Source organism: Paramormyrops kingsleyae, chromosome 25 (assembly GCF_048594095.1).
Source record: "Paramormyrops kingsleyae isolate MSU_618 chromosome 25, PKINGS_0.4, whole genome shotgun sequence".
Lineage (NCBI taxonomy): Eukaryota > Metazoa > Chordata > Actinopteri > Osteoglossiformes > Mormyridae > Paramormyrops > Paramormyrops kingsleyae.
The window spans coordinates 22,154,173-22,160,172 of NC_132821.1; positions in this window are offsets into that span (position 1 = coordinate 22,154,173).

Consider the following 6,000-nt stretch of genomic DNA (forward strand, 5'->3'; position numbering starts at 1 on the left):
CGATGGGTAAATTGGGTTATACCATTCCTTGATGGGGTGGGGGTATTTTTGGGCGCTGGAGGGAAATAACTGATACCTACTGAGCTCATGCTGTCTTATACCAGTAGATCTGGTCCAGTAGCTCTGGTTCAATAAACCCCCCCCCCCCCCCGTTTTTCAGTGTGATTGGTACAGGCCAGCAGATTACGAAAAGCCAGTCTGGAGAGGTCTGAGTCCGTGCTGTGGCTCCAAATTAAGTAGCCTTGATTTCCATTCAGCCCACAGGTCCCGGTCTGCAGAGTTCTCCCCCACAAGGGGGCGCTAACTCACTCCTGGGCTGAGCTGTACTTCAGCCTGAACAGATGTTTGTGCATTAAATCCGCGTCTTGCTGCACCCCCCCCCCCCCGTCCCAGGTCTGCTCCCCCTCCAGTGGCTCTGGTGGATTTCACGGATTTACCTTGAAGCTCGGGCCGCCTTGGCCGCCGCGTTTGTATGCAGCTGCTGCTCCCCCCGGCATGGCTTTACCTCGAAACGCTGCAAAAAGAATCAGAATGTTACCCAAGTAGCAGGACGTGCGCCGGGCCCTCTGAGGACAGCCCCGGGTGCGGATCCATCAGCGCCGAAGCACCGCTTAGCGCCACTGCTGGAAATTAAGTTTCTACATAAATAAAACACCGCAGACCTCAGTGACATGACCCCCCTTTCAATATTTAAGAAGGTTCCTGCCATATCTCTGGAGCGTACAGTAAATTGTGAAATCTCCCTCATTTCCCCCTCTATCCTTATTTAGAAGTTGGTGCCCAGAACTCTGAGCTCTATTAATGCAGTATATCCTTAACAGCAGGGAAATGCGCGGTATTTACTCAAACAGCCTGAGGGGAGGCGCTGATAGGGAGGAGCACAGATACACTGCACCTCAGGGCTTCATGCTCTTTGCGGGTTCCAGGCCTCTCCTCCGGGCCCTGGTGCCTAGCAGCACGCACGGGCACGACATCCCAAGAAGGAGCCTCACTTTGTCTGTGACCCAGTCAGCCTGGCAAAAGATATTCCCAGTGGTCAAACTTTGCTTGAGGACCAACCAGAGCATTTCCCTGACAAAAACGTTCACATTTTCCCTATAAACTAGAGTCGACGTCCTCCTGAAAAGTGCACCAGTAGCATTCCTGATGTCCCCCCCCCCCCCGATCCCATGAGGCCAGTCCCTGACACTCATACTTCTTTGAGAGTATTTAACTCCTCAGTTTCATCCGGACATCTTCTCTTTGTCGTCACGGGCGGTTTATGGGAAAGCCAAGAAGACTCGGTCATATTCATATTAGCGTCTTGCATGATTGGACACACGTCTTTGAGGGACACCAGATCGTAGATGCTCGTGTAGCAGATGCACAAGCCGAGAAATACAATACAATCGAGATCCAGATAAAGGTGATTTAGCACCAGCTACCGAGCGGGTTACCATCTTTGGAGGTGGGCTTCATGATTGCGATACCTCAAGGGCTGGGCCTCCCTGAGACTCCACGGTGAGATATAGCAACCGATTCCTATCAAGCCTGCGGGGATTCACTGCCTCCATTTACCACGGTATACTTCCAGGTTCTTTAAAGGGCCTTTGCTCCCGTTGCCAGATTCCCCCATGTCACTCTGAAAACCTCACACAGAAATTAACAAACGCCACTGGTACCTTCTCATGTCTTTCCTCTCCACGTATGCATCATAAATGTCCCGTGCAGCCATAAATACCACTTCATCTCCATTGGTTCATAAACATACTGTAACAAATTACTTGCCATATGCATTCTGCTGAAGTACTGACCCACACGCTTACAGGAGATGGTCCGATGTGTGATTTCCCAGGAGAAATCTACATTTCTCAGAGTAAAGTATATTAAATAACCTGACAAATTTATGTCTATTAGGAAAACCTGTCAGTGAAAATAGAAGCAGGAGGAAAATTAATATTAATGAAAGTTATTTGCTACCCCCCCCTCCCCTCCTCCTTAGCAATTCATTTGATGCTATTTACTTGCAGCGGGTGTTTGGGCTGGGGACTTGGCGGTGCCGGGTTTTCAGAGATGGGCTCTTTGATGTTATTCCTTTCCGTGAAATAATCATGAATGGGAAAAACAGGGCCTTTCCCCCCTCCATCACGAACCCTGGGTCTCAGTTTGCGCTGGCAGGGGGTGACAGTGGGCCTGGCTCGTCTTTGAGAAAGGCGGGGACCTTCGAGGGAGACGACAGGAGATCTTCAGAGGGGGAATGCGGGTGACGTTAGCGGCGTTTCCGCCACACGCGTCTCCGGATCGCGCCAACGCCGTCTCGCCCGCTGCGGACGCAGATATTCCCTGACGGATTCACTAAAATTGTTTTCCCTCCAAAGCTACATCTGGCTGATTGATCTCTGTGCACAAAGTATTAAAAAAATGACATGACAGTATTGAATATGACTAGCAGAGATTTCAGAAACCTTCTGCTTTCACAAACCCACTGTAGGGCCCTTTTAAATGACAAAGAGACCATGGTGAAAATTCGTTGAACTATAAAGAAGAGGAATCAACAGGTGAGGACGTCGGCTAAGACGAATTATGTACCGCAGTCTCAGAACTTTGTGTTGTTTCACAGTACAGTTCTGAGGTGGGTATTTTCATACCCAACTGTGTGTGTTCCTGCCGCAGCAATTCTCAACCTCTTAAAAAGCTTTATTTCCAGATTTCTTGAGGTATACACTTTCATTTTAGGCAATTTTCATTGTTTATTATTTTTCTTCAAGGGTATGGCAGCTGGTACCTTCGGAAATACAACTCACGAACGGATCTCACGCGGCAAGATAATCACATGAACTAAATCCTGTACCTACAGGATGGTGTCAGTTTATTACACAGTATTAGTTTATAGGACAGAAACCTCATTGCAGGTGTAACAGTTTCATGAATATGATCCGATTAAGAGCAGTCCACCATTTATCGTAATAATATTGCTATGCATACCCCTCAGTCCTCAGGATTGTTTGATACTCCTGATAACGTCATTGTGTAATATTCACATTATTGTATGAAACTGTAGCTGCAATGCTGGATTAGGAGAATCTCTAAATGGTGCTATTGGCTCTGGGCAGATGACGTCAGCAATGAGCCAGCCAATAGCTGGCAAACATTTGATCGCATGCAATTTTGTGCGTATAAAATCATACGTTGCCAGTTCAGCCATAAAGGGGTCCGCACTTCGTGGAGGGTGTGCTTGTATGAACCAGGGGTGTAATCTCCTGGAGAACATGGCATCCCTGACAGACGTGGATAAAAGATCCGGGGGGGGGGGGGCTGTGTGTGTTAGGATGACTGGCATGTTTCAGGGGCACTGTTGCCATCGACGACTGTGGCTCAAGCTTTATTCCCAGAATCATGCTATCAGAGAATTTTACCTCGATTACTCCTAAAATCAACTTGCCTATCTTGAAATTGTCTCGCCTTTTTGAATGAGGACTTTGGTGTTCCAGGGCAATATGACACAACTACAGTAATGATCGATTTCTTCAGTGAAACCTCAGGCTCTTTTAGTTGAATGATGAGGCAGGTTCCTTAAGCTTAAGCAGTTTATTAAGACAGAATGAAGATGTTACAGAAAGATGTTTCACACGGCCGGTACAGTGTCTGTCTGTGTCTGTCTCTGCCCCCCCTGAGGGAAACCGGCCCTTTATCTATGGTCTTCATACAGGCTTTTGGAGCTGGGGGGTCAGACAGCCTTGGTGAGAGTAAGTTGTATGAGAGGCAAAGAACATGATGAGCAAGTAGCAAGGACACAAAGAAATGCAAAAATAAGATATATAGATGAGTGAACTAAGTGAGCATAATTAAATAACTACAAATTAAATAAGGAAATCCCTCAGTAACGACTGATGTCGAGGGAAGGGGGAGGCCAGGGAGACGGATAAAGACACTCATGTTTGGCATTTACCCAGCATTCCCTGCACCCTCACCTTTGGCTGTCTGATTTCTGTCCTGCTACTTGGGTAACATACTGCCATCACTCATTTGCGTGGGGCCCCCAAGGTCCAGTATGGAGCCGGCCAAGCAGGTGCTGTGAAAGTTTGTGTGCATGTGTAGCTATCAATCAGCTTAGGGCGTAGATAATTTGACATAAATTATCACGTGGATGTAATGAAGTGGCGTGAGAGGAAGTTTACGTCATCGATCTCCAGCAAAAAAAGGCTGGACAGACCATTGAGCCATTTCCCAATAACCTCTGTAATTACTTAAGGGGGGGTGGGTTCAACCAGGGCACTCTGGCTGCCCTGGGGGTCCACAGCGAATCATATATATCGACGCATCAGAAATCGACAAAAAGTCAACATGATGATCCTGTTTCTGGAACAGCAAAAATATTCAATAAGTCGTTTTTTTTTCTTTCTTTGATCGTGGCCGAAGTGGGGGGGGGTGCCGGGATCTGGTCTATTTTCACGCACATTTAAATCAAATTAATACAGGCGCAGATTTGCTGGGTTCTGTTTTAAGCCATGTTTGCGAAACAAATGTGTAAACATGACAGGAAGGGAAAAAGTACAGAAAGATATTCCATCGAAACAAACGCTGTCGTTGCTTATTAGTTGCATCATTGTCCGCGAATGGCAAACGGCAGGATTGTAATCACACAGATGCCAGTACAGTGCTGGGGTCATTCTCCGTTTACAGGGAAGTTTTTCCTAATCCGTGGCACAGCCTTTAGCTGCGTGTTGCCCTTACTGTCACGGGGACCCAGCAGTGAACCTAACGGTCTGTGGGGGTCCGTGTTGTGGTCAGCGGCTACAAGGTCGTACCCTGGACACCCATGTGGATATAGGTGAGCATCAGGCATCGCCGTGCTGGATACGGGAGACGGTCCGGAGTTTCCCGCAGTGATCGGCCCACCGGACCGCTAGCGTATCGCACCGCCGAGACCCCAAAGGCCATCGGAGCTCATCACGGAAATATGAGCCGGCGGTGAGTTTGCCAGGACTCGGGATGGCCACTGTGTATTTACACATCTGGCAATGGGGTCTTAAGTAAACTTATAAATGAAGATGAATTCATAATCGTTTGTCACCGATGGCAACGGAACGCTAATCCACGAGCCTCAGCAAATATCCACCGGTGATGGATCAGTGGCAGAAGCAGTATTATTACATCATTTTCATTCTCCAGCTGCTAAATCCACTTGGAGGCAGGCCTGAAACTTATCCCATGGTGAACAGGGCACGAGGCAGGGGTACAGGGTGGCCGAGATGCCAGTGCATTGCACGGACCATGCACTGTGGGTAAAGGGGTGACATCAGTATGGGGTAACTGCATGTCTTTGGAGGAAGCTCGAATATCTGGAGGAATCCCGTGTGACCATGGGGAGAACATGCAGACTCCACATGTATAGAGTGGGGTAGAATTTAAGCACCCAAAGCTGTCTGTAGACAAGCCCAAGGTAAATGTGAACTTCTTATTTAGTGATTGACCCTGAAGATCTGCTGATGTCCCAGGTACGGTGAACCCTGCTTCCTGACCTGGGGGAGAGTGCTGGATCACTGTCAATGAATAGATGATGGCACTTTTCCACTGGTATACAGGAACCGACCCGTACACTAGTTACAGCATGGTTCCAGCTCGCATCGGTTTTCCACTGCAGAAGGGTTCGGCTTGGTAAAGGCATTGCCGGGTTTGTAGAGCGATTGACATAAAACCAAAGAGACGCATCTGTACTGTCTACATGGTGTACGTCATGATTTACTGTGTGTAATTATTATTATGTATATGTTTTTTACTGTGTGGTAATTTTCGCTAGCACATCTGTGCGAATTGCTATTTTATGCACGTATCAAATGCTAGTGGAATTAGCATTCACTTGCGTAAATGTGCATTACAAATCCATTCCGTTCAGCTGTTTTATAGTAATTTTTTAAGTTGGAGGTTGGAAATCTTTTAGTTCAGAGTTTTGGGAATGCATGAATACATCGCGATGTGCAATACTACTGATAATGAATAATATGTTGAATATACTCTTTT